This window comes from Nuphar pumila, chromosome 16, assembly GCF_984573655.1.
Source record: "Nuphar pumila chromosome 16, dmNupPumi1.hap1.1, whole genome shotgun sequence".
Classification (NCBI taxonomy): domain Eukaryota; kingdom Viridiplantae; phylum Streptophyta; class Magnoliopsida; order Nymphaeales; family Nymphaeaceae; genus Nuphar; species Nuphar pumila.
In genome coordinates this window covers 48,667,760-48,686,911 of record NC_143264.1, presented here as the reverse complement: position 1 = coordinate 48,686,911, position 19,152 = coordinate 48,667,760, and positions in this window count along the sequence as shown.

The following is a 19,152-nucleotide window of genomic DNA, read 5'->3' as shown; positions in this document are numbered from 1 at the left end:
GTTCTCCCAATTTATGAAGGCCAAAAAGGGATTTGATCTGTTAGTAAAGCATGGCTATCAGCCTTTTCAAGGCCTGGGAAAAAATAAAGATGGTCGTCTCGAGCCAGTAATTCCTCCGCACTATCCTCAGAGAGCCGGATTGGGCTTTAAGGGCAGAAGATCTCAGAAGGGCACTATCTTTGTCAAAGGGACGCACTAAGGGCATCTGCTTGTCTTTCATTTTTATTCTTTTATTTTCACATTTAGGATGATATCCCGTTTCATTCCAATCATTGTCCTCAATTCAATCTTTTAATAAAGTTGCAAATTTCCTTTGTCTATCTGGATGCCATTTGTCTCTTTACTTCTCATTATCAAATCTTTACAAAATTGTCATTATTTTGCTCTTTTATTTTTCTAATTATTTTCTCAATAAAAGCAGTTTGTTTTAAGATGAGCGATTTCCCTGAATCGATTTATTCTTCAATTCTCAGAATGTCTTTCCGATCTATCAAGAAGCTCGTTCTTAATCCAGAGGCCTTTTTGAAGCCAACAGTGATTCATCAGGTTAAAATAAGAGCAGAATGTAGTCAGATTACAAAGCAGTCAAAAGAACCTGCAGAATTTGATTCAGCTCTTCAAGAATTACCAGAATTTGCAGCAATTCAGAAACAAGATGAGCCATCATCCTTAGTTCAGGATCCAACTGAGGATATCAATATTGGATCAGAAGACGATCCTAAAATTCTCAAGATTGGCAGCAGTTTGAGCCCGGAAGAGAAAGAAAAACTCACCCATTTTCTCAAGCAACATGAAGAAGTGTTCGCGTGGACGTATGAGGACATGCCAGGTCTAGATACCAAATTGGTTGAGCATCGTCTCATCCTAAAACCAGATGTCAAGCCGGTTAAGCAGAAACTGAGAAAGATGGATCCTCGAGTGGAACAACAAGTTAAAGAAGGTCTGGAAGACCTACTCAAAGCAGGGTTCATTCGAACCATTGACTATCCAGATTGGTTAGCAAATATTGTCGTTGTTCCCAAGAAAAATGGTAAAGTTCGAATTTGTATCGACTTCAGAGATCTCAATAAAGCGACTCCTAAGGATGATTATCCACTTCCTAATATTGATCTTTTGATTGATAGCACAACAGGTCACGCTATGTTCTCCTTTATGAATGGATATTCCGGATATAATCAGATCAAGTTGGCCGCTCGTGATCAGTCCAAGACATCTTTCACTACTTCTTGGGGCACTTTTTGTTATACAGTCATGCCATTTGGGCTTAAGAATGCTAGAGCCACTTATCAGCGTGCTATGGCCGTCATTTTCCATGATCAGATGCACAAAAACATGGATGCCTATGTCGATGATATTCTGGTAAAGTCCAAAGAAGAGGAAGATCACATCGAAGCTCTCCATCAAGTTTTCAAGCGGCTCATTCTTTACAAGCTAAGACTCAATCCACAAAAATGTGTTTTTGGAGTCGAATCTGGCAAATTGTTAGGCTTTCTAGTCAGTAAAAAGGGGATAGAAGTTGATCCCGCTAAGGCCAAAGCTATCATTGACATGTCTCCCCTGACTAATCTAAAAGAATTGCGTAGCCTTCAGGGACGTATGCAATCAATTCGGCGATTCATATCCAATTTGGCCATGAGATGTGAGCCTTTCAATCATTTTCTCAGAAAAGGAGTGAAATTCGAATGGGGACCAGAGTGTCAGCAATCATTCGAACACATCAAGAAATATTTGCTCAATCCTATTGTGTTAAAGCCATCAGAATTGGGGAAACCCCTACTGCTATACATTTCAGTTAATCAAGTGGCTTGTGGCAGATTCTTGGCGCAATACGAAGAAGGCAGTCTGATAGAGCATGCCATTTACTATGTGAGCAAAACCTTCATTGATTATGAGAAGGAATACTCTCAGATAGAGAAGACATGTCAAGCTTTGGTTTGGATGTGTCAGAAATTGAGACACTATCTGTTGGCATCTGAAGTCAAGATCCTATCCAAATTAAATCCTCTCAAGTACATTTTAGAGCAACCCTTCCTCAGTGGACGGATTGCCAAATGGCAGGTTCTATTGATGCAATACGATTTGGAATATGTCTCTTAGCAATCTATCAAGGGCCGAGCAATTGCAGATCAATTAGCAGATTTTCCTCTAGCAGAGGATGTTAAAGCCGAGGATGATTTCCCCGATGAGCGGATCTGCAATGTTCAACAATCTCCAATTTGGAATTTATTCTTTGACGGTTCCAAGAATATGGCAAGCATAGGAATCGGGATTCTGTTGATCACACCTGAGAAGGAAATGATCCCCTTTTCTCTCAAATTAGATTTTCAGTGCACTCATAATATGGCCGAGTATGAAGCTTTGATACAAGGTTTGAAAATTCTACAAGACTTCAATGTTAAAAGAGTGCATGCTTATGGCGACTCTTTGCTCGTCGTCAATCAAGTCTTAGCTGAATGGCAAGTGAAGGATCAGAAATTACTTTCTTATCAGAAGATCGTCTCAGCTCTTGTTAGCAATTTCGAAGAATTCCAACTTTTCCATGTCAAGAGAGATTTCAATCAAGTTGCAGACAGCTTAGCCAATCTCGGATCCATCATGTCTTTCAAGAACGGAGAATCTTGTCGCTCCTTTGAAATTGGCAGACTTGATCAACCTGCTTTCGTCCCAGTAGAGCAGATAAACCAGGCTGAGCAAAAGAAGAAGCCTTGGTATCATGACATCAAGAATTTTATTGAAACTGGCAAATTTCCTTCAGAACTCTCAAAGAAAGAGCAGCGAGCAATTCAGCGCATGTCTGCTCGATATTTTATTCTTGCTGACATCCTTTATCGTTGTGGATTCAGCTCTGAATATTCCAGATGTTTGGACGAAGAAGAAGCCAAAGAAGTTGTGCAAGAAGCACATGAAGGTATCTGCGGTGGTCATGTTGGCTACCAAACTCTTGTCAAACAAATCATCCGAGCAGGATATTACTGGAGAACTATGCAACAAGATTGCTATCGTTTTGTGAAGAAGTGCGTTCAATGCCAGATGCATGCACCTTCCATTCATGCGCCAGCGACATATTTGCAATCTGTCGTCTCTCCATGGCCATTTTTTATGTGGGCTTTTGATGTTGTTGGCCCCATTACCCCTGCTGCTTCAAATGGCCATAAATATTTTCTTGCTGCAACAAAATATTTTACTAAATGGGTAGAAGCAATCACTCTACGCACAGTAGAAGGTCGACATGTGGTCTCATTCATCCATATAAATATCCTATGCCGTTTTGGCATATCACATGATATTGCGTCAGATAATGGTAGTCATTTCAAGAATGAGAGAATGAGGACTTTCTGTTTGAAGTTCAAAATCCATCATCATTTCTTCGCTCCTTATTATCCTCAAGGAAATGGCCAAGCAGAGGCCACCAATAAGATTTTGATTCAAATCCTGGAGCGAACTTTGGAAACAGGCCGTGACTGGCATGAGAAGATTCATGATGCATTGTGGGCGTATCGAACCACCATTCGAACTCCAACTAATGCTACTCCGTCAGAACTTGTCTACGGAACCAAAGTAGTATTGCCTCTACATGTTCAGAAACCTGCTCTGAAATTTACATCACTTCTCAAATTACCTCTTGATCAGTATCAGCAACAGCGGCTAGTATAGCTTGATTTGCTAGATGAAAGAAGACTCAGAGCAGCAGAGCACGCTCAATCATATCGTCAGAGGATAGCCAGACAATATGCAAAATCCATCATTGAAAGAAAAATTCGAGTCAATGATCTAGTGCTCAGATCAACGGTTTATCTCAAGCACCGCCCAGGTGGCAAGTGGTCACCAAATTAGGAAGGTCCCTATGTTTTCAAAGAGGCACTACCTCGTAACTCATATCGGCTCATCAATGTCGATGGAGTGGAATTACCAGATCCCATCAATGCTCGGCATTTGAAAAAATTCTATACTTAAACCATGTCTTATTCTTTGTAATTCCTCCAAATTTTGTTCAATAATGGTTAAATTCTCCTTTCCCAGTTATACTGGGGCATTTTTAAAATTTTGTTTTTATCTACAAATATCCTGTATGCAGGCAGGATAAACAAATCTCTCATTTTGCATGCATGTGCATTCATTTATATCATTTTCATATTTGCATACATCCGCATTCATTGGCATGCATTTGCATCAAGTTCGCTACCCATTCAGGATAAGGGATAATCCTGAGACCCCGACAATCATTCTCATTACAATTCCCAAATACTTTAAGAGCATAGGTCTCTTTCAAAAATTCAAATTTCAAATTAAAAATAAGATATATTTTCAAAACCCAGTGCTTGAACTGGTACATTTTTGAAATCCAGTGCTCAAACTGGTACACTTCCAAAATCCAGTGCTCGAACTGATATATTTTCAAAATCTAATGTCTATGTTGACATATTTTCAAAACCCGGTATTCATGCTGGTGTTCTTTCAAAGTTGAGTACTTGTGTTAGTGTCTCACTGGTTGGTCGTATCAGTCAACCCCTCGGGTTCAGTCTTTGTGTTGATTATTCACCAAAATTCAAGTTCTAATTTTCAATTTCAGCCTTTGGGCCATCCAATTATCAATTTTGGTCCTCAGGTCAACCAATTTTCAAATTTTCCAATTTTCCAATTTCGACCTTCGGGTCAATCAATTTCCCAATTTCCAATTTCCAATTTCCAATTTCCAATTTCCAATTTCCAATTTCCAATTTCCAATTTCCAATTTCCAATTTCCAAATTTGAATTTCGGGTCAATCAATTTCCAACTTCGATCTTTGGGTCGATCAATTCCAATTTCGACCTTTGGGTCAATCAATTTCCAAATTTCCAACTTCAATCTTTGGGCCGATCAATTCCAATTTCGACCTTTGGGTCAATCAATTTCCAATTTCCAAATATCAATTTCCAAATATCAATTTCCAAATTCCAAATTTCTAATTTCAAATATCAAATTTCAAATTTCAAAATTTTAAATTTTCCAAATTCCAATTTCGATCTTTTGGTCACTCAATACCAATTTCAATCATTTTCTCTTGCGAGAGACCCTTTTTATAGGGAGAGTTCAAGGGAGCTCGTTCTTTTCGCATGCTATCCTTTGTTCACCTAGCCCCTTTTCAGGGAGAGTTTGAAGGGACTCGTGTCTATGTGAACCGTTTGCAAAACAAAATTCCAATTTCATGCAAGGAACCCTTAGTTCAGGGAGAGCTTCGACGGAAGTTCGCTTTCCTTGTGACCGTAATTTCAAACTAGGCCATTTCATCATGAAGGACCCTCTTTTCAGGGAGAGTGTGATGGACTTGTTCCTTCATGACCAATTCACCGACCTCACCATTACTGGCCCCCTTTCTATAAGAGAAGCCTAATGTTAGGAAGTTTTGACAAAAGCTTAATTTCTCTTCGAAAGTTCGTTTTGCAAACACCTCCTCTTCAGGGAAGAGAGGAGTAATTCCTATTTCCAATTTGTGAATCTTCTCCTTTGGGGAAAGAAGAAGAAAATATTCTTTCTATCGGCCAACCAAAAGGATGAAGAATAAATCCTCGATATGACCAGCAAAGGAAATTCAATGTTGTTGCAAAGCCATAAGTGATCGGTATTGATCGTCGTCAATGACACATTTTTAAAGATCATTCTTGGAAAATAAAGCAGTCGAAATATCCTGTGTGATACAGAAAAATCCATTTAATCCCTATATTTCCTCAATCACCTAAAGTTGTAATTAAATATCTACAAAAGGGATCTCTCAACTGTCGTCAAGATGAAGGCAAATTAGGCGAGTAGACCCCCATGGCCAAAGAAGATTTGGATTATCTCCAAGATGAAGGAGTTTGTGACGGATCCTTCCAGGAAAAGTTCAGAGCACCATCAAGATAAAGGCGACTGCGATGAGCCTCTCGACAAACCCTAAAGGATATTTAATTTATGCTATCATCAAGAGATTTCCAACCAAAGAGCCAATAACCGTCAATATAATCCCTGAGAGAAAAGAAGGATCAGAACATCTCTGAGATGAAGGAGTTTGTGGCGTACCCTTCCAAAAAAAAAGAGAGAGAAAAGTCAAGACATCTCCAAAATGAAGGATGATGTAATCCCCAAAAACCCAAGAGAGCTCTAATTCTGCCAAAAAAAAAAAAAGAGTAGGCAGAAAGATCGTCATGAGAAAAGAATCCCAGAATATCAGACTGCCAAATTTGCCAAAGAATTTTCTTTAAATTTGTGAAATTCTACTATCAATATTCTTTCACCAATTGCTTTCAGAATATGAAGAATACTCTCTTTTTTGTTCATATCAGGGAAATTGATAGCTTCCTTGAAAGAAAGACAATTGCAAATAATTTGAATTCGAATCTTGATTCTACAGAGTTAAGCCCAGTCGGAGGTAATACTTCAGGTAGAAAAGAGGGAATATTTTCAAAACAATGTGCATCATTTTCAATTATTTTGAATCAACAACAATTTTCAACATTTTGACAATATTTTCTAGTCATTCTGACGTGAAACGAGAGCTTGAGGTTCCTCTTTGGCGTATCCTGACATCAGTTGTTATCCCTTTTAAGGACTTGATAACGGAAGTTTTCAAGGTTCCTTCCCTTCTGTTGGTATAATCTGAGCGCCTGGGCTCTCAGATTCGCACACTTCCCTGTGTCCCCACTGTCCCACCAAAGACAGTCCAATTTCGGCTTGAGGTTAAGCCACCAATCAGTTTCTCGCAAAAGGTCACCAATTTTAAAAGTTATTTAGTCTCAGCAATGAGGCGCCCAAAATCAAACCCCTTTTCAAGCTTTAGGGACCCCAATTTCATCCTTTTGCGAAACACCTATCGGATTCATTGTGCGGAAATCCGAAGGTTCAATCATGGTTTCTTCATTCGAGGATTCCATTCATTTTCCGCCCAATCAGGATAAGGGTACAAACCTGAGCCTTCTTTGATGAGGTATTTCATTTTCTGCCCAATCAGGATAAGGGTACAAACCTGAGCCTCCTTTGATGAGGTATTTCATTTTTCTGCCCAATCAGGATAAGGGTACAAACCTGAACCTCCTTTGATGAGGTATTTCATTTTCCGCCCAATCAGGATAAGGGTACAAACCTGAGCCTCCTTTGATGAGGTATTTCATTTTCCGCCCAATCAGGATAAGGGTACAAACCTGAGCCTCCTTTGATGAGGTATTTCATTTTCTGCCCAATCAGGATAAGAGTACAAACCTGAGCCTCCTTTGATGAGGTATTTCATTCCCCGGTCAGGTTAAGGGTTAAACCTGAGCTTCGTTTCTACACGAGGTATTTCCCGTCCCATCCACGTTAAGGGCAAAATCTGAATCTCACTTCTATTGAAGTAAAATTTTCTTCTTCATTCTTCATTTCATATCTACCATTTTCATTAGGGCTAATATTTTCATATCCAATCAGATCCTTCTAACTGGGGCATTTTTATAGCCCAAATTTGGTGTGTTTTTCTTTGCCACTAAGCTCGTCTTCAAGTCGGCTTAGTAGCAAAGAGGGGCATCTATAAACACCACAAATTTTCCACATCCATTCTCAAACAATCCTCCTCAGGCAGTGTCAACCCTGTCAGATCAGCGTAGGAGTCAAACCCCGAGTCAGTTTCAGAAAATCACCATTTTACCCATTTTTATTAGAAAAATTACCATTTTACCCCTAGGTCATCCCAGACCCCAGTCAGTCGGAGTCAACCAATCTCATTGGTCAGTTCAAGACACTTAGAATATCAGTCATCTCAAGCTCATCTGAGCTCATAATGAATAAACCATTTTCATTTCTGACCATTCCTGCCAAAATGGGATCATTTCTTCAGAAATGAGCTCATTTCTCACTCAAATCCAAGGCAATTGTCTCTGAGTCAGTCATTCATAGTCAGTCATATTCCTCAGAGTCTAACTTGAGCTCACCAGGAGTTCAAGCGCTCCAGTTTCAGTTCAAAACCATTTCTAAGTGTCCAGGAGCCCATTTTAGTCCATTTTAGCTTTTTTAGCTGAAATTGAGCCGAGTTTAGTCAGTTGAGCTAGTGTTTGAGCCTCGATTTTAGTTCACCTCAGTATTACTGACCTTTGTTTCAGCTCAAACCCAATTCAGGTTCGTAATTCACTTCATTCCAATGATCATTCCATACCATTTCTCTAAAAATGGCAGCTTTTCTTGAAAATTCAGTTGGAAAGGTCAGTTGAGTCAGTGTCTGGTGAGATCAGTTGAGTTCTGAAACTCTAAAACCCAGCTCAATCTAGCTCATATCAGTTCAATCTAGCTCGAACCCCAATTTTCAGTGTCACTCTGACCCAGTAGAGTCTCGAAAACCATTTCTTGAGCTATTTTGCAAATTTTATCAATTTTAATGCTTTTTAAACTAATACAACTGCCAATCGGGGTCTAACATCTAAAATTCTCCATTCAGGGTCTGCATTTCGCATGTCATTTCTCATCATTTCATATCATTTCTTAGCATTTCATAACATTTCATCACATTTCATTTCATTTTCGAAGTCCAGAACTCCAGTTTTATAAATGTCAATCCAGATTGAGTTTTAAAAGTTTTCAGAAATCAATTTCAAACCTCGGGTTTCCAAAATTGACATTTTCACCCCGAAAGTATAAATTTGGAAATATTTTTTCAAGAAAAATAATTTGGATTTCTTTCAAAATCAAATTTTCAAATTTTACACTGGATTTGCTTCGCAATGAGCTATTGAACTTCAAAATATGAGCTCGTTTCAAAAACTGCCAAAAATAACTTGTTTCGTTTTAAAAATATTTTTTTCTTGAGAAAAACAATCTGGATTTATTTCAAACACAAATTTTTGAATTCTACACTGGATTTGCTTCGCAACGGGGTATTTTTTTTCTTTTCCTTCTTTCTTTCTTTTCTTTCTTTTCTTTCTTTCTTCTTCCTTTTTCTTTCTTTCTTTCTTTTCTCCTTTCTTTCCTCTCCCTCCACTCACGTATAACACTCTTCCAGCCCCCTTTTCTTCTTCTTTCCCTCTCCTTTCTTCCCCTTTCTTTCCTTTTCCTTCTTCCCCTCTTCTTTCCTTTTCCTTCCCTTCCTTCTTTCTCCTTTCTTCCCTACCTCCTTTCCATCTTTTTCAAAAAAAAAAAAAATGGCTACAGCCATTCACGTATGGCTGTAGACAAAAAAATAAAGTCAGTTATTATTATTAGCAACTTAGGTTTTAAGGAATTAAAACCTAAGTTACTAACCAAAAAAAAAAAAGAGACACGGTTGGCTGCCTCCCACCTCTTAATGCCTCTCTTTCTTTCTTCCATCTCTCTCTCTCTTTTTCCCTCTTTCTCATCACCCTATCTTCTCCCATTAGTTGCAGCCATCTTAACACATCAAGGGGCAGCTGCTTCTTCCTCACACAGCTCCAACATCACAGCAAAGGCCACCCTTTGCTCCAGCCAATCCAGTTTCCCTCTCTTTGGTTGCAGCCATAACCAGCTTCTTCCAAGTGGCTGACTAATCCCAGCCATCCCCTTCCACCAGTACAGTCACCTGCAGCCTCCAACAATGCCCAGCCATTGCAACCTTCTACAGCATAACCTCCATCACAACCACCTTCACCTTGCTTCAGCCGACAGCTCCACCAAGTCAGCAGCAGGTCCATTGTTGAAGCCACCTACCAGTTTTGCAGCCACTCCTTGACGGCGCTGCCATCTCTTCCACACCCAGCAGTGCAGCTCCAGATCATCTTCAGCCATTGCCACCTTGCAGCCACCAGCCTCGTCATCACCTTGAAGCCGAGCAGCAGCAAACCATCTCTAAGGTAGTTCCAGCCGGCTCCAACAACTGGCCTCCTTCAGCCACCTCTATCACAGTGGATTGGTTTCAGCCACCACTGCTATTACCTTAAGCCCAGCACCTTTGGTCATCTCCAGCCAGCAGATCCACTTTGAAGTAGCTTCCACCTCCAAGTGGCCAACACCCAAGCCATCTTCCCCGCCTCTTCCCAAACGATCCAAGGTAGGGCCTTTTTTTTTCCTTTCTGTGCATGAACCACCATATGTGAATCCAATGCTATGATATGAGGAGTTTAAAAATTCAGATGTTTTCAGTTTAGTAGGTTAATATTTACTTTCGTTTTGTGTGTTATTTATTCCAAAAGATAAAAAAAAAGAGGTATACATACTACATGTGTGGGCTAATTAAACGGTAAGATCCATCCGTTCAAGGGATTAGATCTTCCGTTTCGCAAGCCAACAACAAAGAATATGTTGTATCCCCATTGATGTGCATTTTAATTTTATATTTCGTGATGTTTTTTTTTTAAAATACATGTAGATTAATTCATTTTCTTTTATTCCCATTCATCTTATATAGGATTCATTGTTACTTAGTTTAAAATCTATAGAATTTTAGTTTTAGACAAAGTCCGACTGTTGTTTTATGTTTATTTTTTATTTTTAAATCCAAAAAAAAAATCTAGTCAGTTGAGGTTATGCGTCAGTGATATTCTGTCAAAAACCCAGGTTCTTTTGGGTTTTGGAACCCACCTAAACCGATCAAACCCTACATCGGGTTTTCTGTCTTTTTGAACTTCCAGTTTGCGCTTTAGCAGAAAAGAACCTCCGACACCACCCTTGTGGGAGATTCGGACTGTCCTCCAAAAATCACAGTGGATTTATAATCGAATCTACTGATGATATGGAAATTTTTAGGTTTTTCCAGTTAGTTTTGACCTCTGTAAAAAATCGGATTTCCAGCTTCATGGGAAAATCTCGATTTTCCTTCATCAGGGTATAGACAGATCCTAATGCACCGATTCCACCCAATCCATAGCCCTTATGCAAAAACTTTCAACATGAAAGTTGTTCCTAACATAATTTCCTGTCAACAACAACAACAACAACAACTACGCCTTCATCCCAAAACAATTGGGGTCAGCGATATGAACCAAAAAAGAAATTCATTTTGGGTCTTCCACATGAATCCTTTTCCTCCAATCATTTCTATCCAACGCCATGTCCTCGGTGAGGTTCAAAGCATTCATATCCTTTCCTATCATCTCCATCCAAGTCTTCCTAGGCCTACCCCGACCTCTTTTAACTAATATATTTTCCCATTTCTCCAACCTTCTAACTGGAGCATCATTAGGCCTTCGCCGAATATGTCCAAACCACCGTAAACGATTCTCTCGCATCTTATTTTCAATGGGTGCAACACCTACCTTCTTACGTATCTCTTCGTTCCGAATCTTATCTTTTATTGTATTTCCACACATCCATCTAAGCATCCGCATCTCAGCTACACTCATTTTTTGAATATGATGTCGCTTGGCAGCCCAACATTCCGTACCATATAGTAAAGCGGGTCTAATAGTCGTCCTATAAAACTTTCCCTTCAACCGCAATGGCATTCTACGATCGCACAGCACTCCAGTAGCACTTTTCCATTTCATCCACCCAACCTTTATCCTATGATTTACATCTCCATCAATTTCTCCATACTTTTGAATGATGGATCCCAAATATTTGAAATAATCATTCACCGGTATATCTTGCTCACCAAGCTTCACTACACTCCCATCACTACTTCGTTGCTTACTAAACCGACATTCCATATATTCAGTCTTACTCTTACTCAACTTAAAACCTCTAGCTTCCAATGTCTGTCTCCATAATTCTAACTTAGCATTAACCCCAGCTCTAGACTCATCAATCAAAACAATATCATCAGCAAACAACATACACCACGGTACATTTTCTTGAATTGATCTCGTAAGCTCATCCATCACTATCGCAAATAGGAAAGGGCTTAAAGCAGATCCTTGATGTAACCCAACCGTTATCGGAAAATTGGTTGTCACCCCTCCACAAGTGCGGACATTGGTTACTACTCCTTCATACATATCTTTAATTATACTAATGTACTTGAGAGAAACACCTTTCTTCATCATTGTCCACCAGAGAACGTCCCTAGGTACTCTATCGTATGCCTTCTCTAAATCAATAAAAACCATATGCAAATCTTTGTTCCTCTCTCTATATCTTTCAATAAGTTGTCTAAGAAGATGTATAGCTTCCATAGTTGATCTTCCAGGCATAAAACCAAATTGATTCTCCGATATCATGACAACCTTCCTCAACCTAGACTCAATCACCCTCTCCCAAAGTTTCATAGTATGACTCATGAGTTTTATACCACGATAGTTTGTGCAATCTTGTATATCACCCTTATTCTTATATAAAGGCACCAAAGTACTCTTCCTCCACTCATTAGGCATCTTATTTGTTCGCCAAATCAAGTTAAAAAGATTTGTCAACCATTCTAAACCTTTCTCTCCCAAGCATTTCCAAGCCTCGATAGGTATACCATCTGAGCCAACTGCCCTTCTTGATTTCATTTTCTTCAAAGCCTCTGCAATCTCTTTCTTTTGAATCTTGCGCATGAAGTCACGATTTATCTCATGAAAAGGAATGGAGAAGTCTCCAAGATCTTGAGCATGACTATCATTAAATAGCTTATCAAAATAATCTTTCCATCTCTCCTTAATCTCCTCATCTTTGACTAAAACCCTTTGCGTTTCATCTTTGATACATCTAACCATACCCAAATCCTTCGATTTCCTATCTCTCATCTTTGCAAGCCTATAAATATCCTTCTCGCCTTCTTTGGTATCCAACTTGTCATAAACCTCCTTATATACCTTAGCCCTCGCGTTTCGAACAACTTTTTTAGCTTCCTTCTTTGCTATCATATACTTCTTCAAATTCTCATTATCACGACTCTTACTTAGATTTCTATAACACTCTCTTTTAACCTTAATAGCTAATTTGACATCCTCGTTCCACCACGATGTATCCTTACCTAGTGGTGCACCGCCTTTAGACTCACCCAATACCTCCTTAGCTACTTTTTTCATACCACCCGCTATCTTATTCCACATTGATTCTGAATCCTCCTCGAGACACCAAAATTTTGGAATTTTTTTAATCTGTTTTATTATTTTTCCCGGATTTTCCCTTTCTGTCTAACAGATTCCAATGTCCAGAAATCTCAGAGATTTAGGTCTCTGATAACAGTATGGCCTTTTCCAAACCATAACCCTAATTCCAATGGTGTCAAAATATCAAATCTTCCTATGTTTGTCAGGGACATTTTCCCATAATTTCAAATTTTTTTCCATCTGTCTTCCATTTTTCCCATGTTTTCTACCGAAACCTGTCTGTTTCCCCTAAATCCTAGAGTCGCCGGATTCCGATCCGACTTGCCGGAGTGGCACAGCTCAGACCATAGGTCAAAACCAGAAAATGTAAAATCAAAAAATCCTTGACTTACTGTCCTCCGTCACTCCATAAAATTTGGGAAATTGTTATGGAATTTTGATATCCTAAATCCCCTTTAGAATCAATATTTTAGGCAAAAATCACAAAATTTATGGTTTTTATTTGAATTTCCATATTTAAAAATACAAAAAATTTATTTTTTCGAGCTCCATTATATTTCTAGGGTTAGTTTAGGTGTCCATGCCAAATTTGGTTTAATTCCAAGTTCATTTGCTCCATGTGTTAGTTTATCTTTAAATTCAAAAGCGAAAATCAAGCGAAAATCAGGTTAAATTTGATATTTATGATATTTTTGCCATTTTAGGGTTTTTATCATGTATATAAACATGTAGAATCATATTAGAGTTAATTTCAATCTCCTTTGCATTTCATACTTTTCAATTTTGCAAAATTTATTTCAGAAAACCCTAGTTTCAAGGCCATAGTCTTGTTATCGGGGGTATTTTGGTCATTTTGACCTAAATTTCGAAATTTCAATTTCTAATTCTCCAAAAATTCATGCATATCATCATATTTTATCATATTATGTTTGATTTATTTCATTTGATTTTCAAAATTCTAAAATTTATAAAAATTCTTTCAGAAAACCCTGATTTCAAGGTCATCAGGGGTATTTTGGTCATTTTGACCCCAATTTCGAATTTTCAAGTTTATTTTCGAAATTTATTCATTATTTATCATGTTTATATCAAAGGGGGTATGAATTTGGGTTTATATCTGAATAATATCTGATAATTTCCCATATTTTCGGATAAATTCAGAAAAACCTACATTTTTGTGCTAACCTTGTTTTCTAGTTTTGCAGGAACATTCAAGAAGAAGACTTAGCTTTTATTTTTTTTATTTCAATTCAATGTAACCTCAAATGTAATAATTTGGAATAAGAGTTACTTTTCTGCTTAGAATAGGGTTGCATTGCATATAGTTTAATTTATGCAAATTTCAATATGTGATGTATGATTCATGCACATTATTTCAAATTCACTATGGTTTACACGAATGGCACGTGCACAAGCTCTTATGGAGTTTATAAACTCGGTGGGATTCATATTTATGGCCATAGTCAGAATACGAAGAAAACCAAGATTTATGATCTTCATATTAGCCACATTCAGCCTACACACTTAGGCTAACTTCAAAAATGCACTGCATTTTTTTAAACTTCAAAAGGATTTCTCAATTCCTCAATGAAATTCCCTTTTCAAATTCATATTCATTCATTTATATTATTCAAATTGCATTGTTTTCAAATTCATTTTCCAATTTCAATTTAAAAAAAAATCAGTTTTCTCAAGAATTTCCAAGTCTTTCTCAGGATCTGATTTTCTCAAAATCCTAAGTTTTCAAATGACATTTCAAAGCATTTCACAAGTTCAAATCAAGATTTTCCTATGTTTTCAAATTCTCAAATTTCAAAATCCCAAGTTTTCATAAATCGATTTTCTCATATTTTCCAGTTTTTCTGAGAATTCATTTTCCATTTCAAAAGTCATTTTCCAATGAATTTCTTAGATTTTCTCAGAATTCTCAAATCCATTTTCTCAGAAAAGCAATTCCAAATTTCAAAATCGATTTTCTAAAGTTCAAATTTTCCTGAGAAATCACTATCCAATGCAAATTTCTGATTTCCAATAAAATTCAATGAATTTCCCAGGAATTCCATTTTCAAGCATTTTCCAGTCCTTTTCTAAATGCATTTCAATTTTCCAAAGCAAACATCATATTTTCTCAAACTTGCATTTTTCAAAATTTCATAGCACAAGCCTGATTCTTTGTGCATTCTAGGAAAAATAAAGCATAATTTAGATATTTGAGTCAAGTTAAAGCACATAATTGGTCCTTGGTTCAATTACCCCTGGTAAAGGCGCCAGGAACGGTTGAACCTCGTACCGACAGGCGGATCCCATTCCATGGAATTTTCCCGCAAATTTTCAAAACGGAGGCGAGTAAATTTTCAAAACAATTTTCAAAACTTTGGTCGAGTTTGACTCGCAAATTCGTTTCTCTCTCGCAAGGGAGGGGAAAAATTACGCGATGATAACAGTTGTCCTTTTACGCAAGAATCCCCTACCTTAAGGGGTTACGAGCCTTATATGCCTACGGTGTACGTAAGCACAAGCTCAAGCTACAGAGAGCAAGCCGGCTCTGTCGTTCAAACTGCAAGTGTAAAAAGCGTTAGCATGCCAGAATATAAACGAGAAGTGGGTCCGGTATGACCTACAACAGTACCGGACCCCCATCAAAGAGCTCAACTCCCTGCAGAAGAACAACAAAGACAACAAGGTAGGGTGCCCTAAGTTCCAGTCCTGCTGGAACAACAAAGGCCCTCGATAGGGCCTTGCTGACCACCGACAGCAAGCAATGGCAGAGGCAGGGAGCCTTGCTCCCTGCATGACCAAACAGTAGAGAGGGCTAGGGGGCTCAGAGGTGCAGAGGCAGGGACTTCTCCTGCATGCCAACCCTGTGGAAGGGCACAGAGGCAAGGGTTTTGTCCCCTGCTTGCTGAAAGGGAGCAAAGACAAGGGTTAGGCCCTTGTATACCCGACAAAAGCAGAGATAGTGAAGCGGGGAACAGGGAGGGCTCGACCACTCCCCGCCAACCAGAGGACAAAGAGACGGCAGAGGCTGGCCCCTGGTGACCCATCCGTACACAGGGAGGTGGCAGAGGATCGACCCCTGCCTACCCAATAGGAAAAAGAGATGGAGACGGCGACAGGGCTTGGCCCCTGCCGTCATTCCCGAACTTAGGGAGGTGGCAGGGGCTTGACCCTTGCCAACCTACCGAGAACCAGAAGAAAGGAGGTGTCAGGGGCTCCGTCCCTGCTTGAACAAGAGGTAGGTGGAGGGGGCCTTGCCACTTTGTTGACCAAGGCACAAGGGCCACCAGAGAGCCCTCCCACGGGAGCCCTCTGTCGAACAGAGGAGAGGAGGCGACGCAGGCGGCAGCCCTGCCGCCTGCCAGAAGGGAAAGAGTGAGATGGCCAAGGAGAGGTGCTCAGCACCTCCCTCTTTGGCAGACCCAGAGCCACCACGATGGTGGCTCTGATCCACCAACCTGAGAACAGGAGGGTTGAGGGAGACGAAGAAGAGAGGAGACAATGAGGAGGGGTGCTCGACACCACCCTCCTGGTAGACCCAGAGCCACCCACGATGGTGACTCTGGTCCACCGCCAACAAACAAAAAAGAGGGAAAAGGGAGGCAGAAGGTCGACGACCTCCTACCGGCGTCTCCAACAAGAAAACAGCGAAAGAGGGATTTACCTTAAAAGACGACAACAATGGGAGAGTCCAGGGATGGCTCAGAAGAAGGTGATGGCGACGATAGCGGGACCTCATTCGATGGAAGAAAAGGGACGAAGGAAGGAGAGTATGCTCTCAGGGTCACCAGCGTCAGGCTCCGAAGAGCAAAGTGTTGCCGGACCGAAGAGGCACGAGGTTGAGGGTAATGGGGTTGCTCAGAGAACCGATCGTCAGGTGGCCTCCGGCAAGCAGTGGGTGACCGAGACGGGGGGTGGCTGAGGCCATCAGCGCACGAGGTCAGACAGGTCTCATCGCTAGGACTCACAACCACGCCGGCATCAAGCAACCAAGGAAGGGGGTGTCTGCTGAGTCCATCAGACTAGGGGTGGTTGCCACGGGTAGCGATGACAAGGGATACACTACAAAGAGGGAGGAGAGCAGTGGTGGTGGCATCGACCGGATACAGGGAGGAAGACGATGCCGACGACAGGGGGGCATCGATGCTTGGAGGTCGGCGGTGCTCGGAGGTCGACGATAGCGAGGATGCCAACAAACATGGTCGAAGAGAGACTGTGTCAGGGAGGGGTGGCTCACCAGAGCTTGAAGGTCGTCAGCGACTACGATCATCGGCATCTGTATGAAAGGGGCCAGAGATGAGAGGTGGAGCAGAGGAGAGAGAAGAGGCAAGGGTTTTGCCCTTCATCTACTGAGCCTGCATCTTTTAAAGATGCAGGCTCTCGAACATTCAAGAGCTCGGGTCTAGGTCGGGCTCAACATGGTGGACCAAACCTCGACACATGTTCGACAAAGATTTTTTTTTTTAAACGGGCTTTACATTCTAACTCCCTTAAAAGAATTTCATTCACAAAATTTCATAACAAGGTGATCTGCAGAGATCACAATTTATGTTAATCGGTGTTAACAAGGATACACAACATTTGTCTGATCCCAAACACGTATGAGTTTAAAATGACCAAGACAACACATAATGAGTTCCTGAAAAAGGTTTGAAGCCAACAACTCAGTCAAACCGAAAAGTACGTGTGATTTTGTTAATAAACTTTTATCTTTGCAAGAGTTTATATAGAGCCATAAAAAGAGTTTGGCAGAAGACTATACGAATGTTTATTCGTTATCTTCTACTTGACTCAACACGGATGAAGGGACACAACGAAACATTGCTCTAGCTTGTTTTCGTTCCTTCAACTAGGTCTTTGAATTTTATCAAGACGTCGTTTGTCACTGTGATCATCGCAAAAATTTTCCTCTCTTGTATCTTTCTCTCTCTTCCTTTCTCTTTTTCCTTTTCTAATCCTTATTTTCTCTTTTTTGAAGGGAGAGAAATAAAAGACAAGAAAAGAAGAGAGAAGAGAGAAGAGAATAGAAAAGAAAGAGAGAAGAGGAACTCTTTTGCGGGGTCTCACTTGACCTTGATTTGAAAATATTTAGAAAATAACTCGCCTCCGTTTTGAAATATATTGCGGGAAAATGGAGAGACGGGATTCGCTCGTCGGTACGAAGTTCGACCCTTCCTGGCGCCTTTACCAGGGGTAATCGAACCAAGGATCGAATTTATGCCTTTTGCTTTGCCTAAATATTATCTAAGAATTTATCCTAAGTCTAAATGCACAAAGAATCATGCTTGTGCAATGCAAGGATGTATGCTCTTTTGAAAGATGTTTTGAAAATTTCCAAGTATTCTGAGATGAACTTGATAATGAAGTGAAGAAATGGGTTTTGAATGGTGAAATCTAACTTAGAACTTGAGATAGATCAGAGAAGTTCTAAATTTTTGAAATAATCAGAGTTGGAAAAATAAATTTTGATTTTGAGAAAGAATGATTTGAAACTGAGATAAAAGGGAAAAAGGAAGGAAATTTCAAAGTCAGAAAAATGGACTTTGAACTTTAGATTTAGGAGAAGAGATAAAATTTGAAATGGAATTGAATTTGAAATTTGAAATCAGGATGAAATTAAGAAACCCAAATGGTATAAAAAGATAGAAATGGATTTAGGAAGCTTAGATGAGATTTGAAAATGGATTTGGATTTTAAATCTGGAAATGAAATGGAATTGGAATTGGATTTGGAAGTTGGAATTGAAAATAGAACTTGATTTGAAATCTGGAAATTCAAGATGGAATTCGAATCCAAAGTCTGGATCCTAAGATGGAAAAATCTGAATTGGATCCGAAATTTGAAATGGATTTTGGATCTGAGATCCAAGATAGAATCGAATTCTGGATCCTAAAATGGATTTGGTTCTGAAGTTTGAGATCCAAAATGGAATTGGATTCTGGATCCTAAAATAGATTTTGGATCTGAAGTCTGAGATCCAAGGTGTGAATCGGGTTATGGATCCTAAAATAGATTTGGATCCAAGGTCTGGAATCCAAGATGTAATTTAGATCCGGAGCCTAAGATTCAAAAGTAGAATTGTATTTAGAAAACTGAATCCAAGTTTATCTTAATTTTGGATTTGGGCTTTGAAAGTCCAGATGAGACTTTTGAATATGGATCTGGGTTTTGAAAACCCAGATTGAATTTAAAATTTAGGAAAGGTCAAGCTTTGAGATTCAGAACCAATCTCAAACTTTGATTTTTGATTTT